The sequence below is a fragment of the Trypanosoma cruzi genome (assembly GCF_000209065.1).
Source record: "Trypanosoma cruzi strain CL Brener chromosome Unknown tcruzi_1047053498623, whole genome shotgun sequence".
NCBI lineage: Eukaryota > Euglenozoa > Kinetoplastea > Trypanosomatida > Trypanosomatidae > Trypanosoma > Trypanosoma cruzi.
Genome location: NW_891333.1, coordinates 1 through 616, shown reverse-complemented (window position 1 = coordinate 616; position 616 = coordinate 1). Strand labels below are relative to the sequence as shown.

The following is a 616-nucleotide window of genomic DNA, read 5'->3' as shown; positions in this document are numbered from 1 at the left end:
TTGCGTGTCCGCCACCTCCTTCGGGCCCCCTCATTTTCGCTTCATGGCTGCTATTGCCTGCATCTTTGTTTTGTTTTGTGTTTTCTCCGTCTCGTTCCGTTTATTCGCCTTTTTTCCGCGTATGCCGCGCTTCTTCCTGTGTTTTCCGGTGTTTTTGCCTTGCTCGCACACTCGGCTGCATTTGCTGTTCCACACTCGCCATGTGCGTCTTTTCCGCCCCCTGACGCCGTCCACGGCGCTATCCCGGGGCCGACGTCCCGGACCCTGACCCCTCCCCAGTGTGGCCTGGGAGGGGGGGGGGGGTTTTTTGTACACGGTCCCAAGTGCCGCGAAGGACCCCTCATCAAAATTGAAAACCGTTGTGGAACACAACTCCTTTCAACTAACGCTATTATTGATACAGTTTCTGTACTATATTGGTACGCGAAGCTTCCAACCCGCCTCTGGCGGTTATGTTTGGTCAATTTCTTTTGACCGGGGTCTACGGACCCCTTTTTTTTTTTTTTTTTTTTTTTTGGGGGGCTGTCCGCCATATCCATATACCCCTATATATATATACCCATATATATATAGCCCCGTACCCCCTCGTGGGGCTGCCCCCCCCCCCCAAAATTAA

The 616-nt window shown here is 52.4% G+C and overlaps 1 non-coding gene across 1 annotated transcript, besides 1 other annotated feature; it reads left to right on the top strand.

Annotated features, from left to right (window-relative positions):
- Positions 1-380: 380 nt before the first annotated feature.
- Tc00.1047053498623.10 lies at positions 381-492 on the top strand. The gene has a single exon (XR_008255128.1). It is a non-coding gene; the product is annotated as a spliced leader RNA (transcript).
- Positions 493-516: a microsatellite.
- Positions 517-616: the final 100 nt, after the last annotated feature.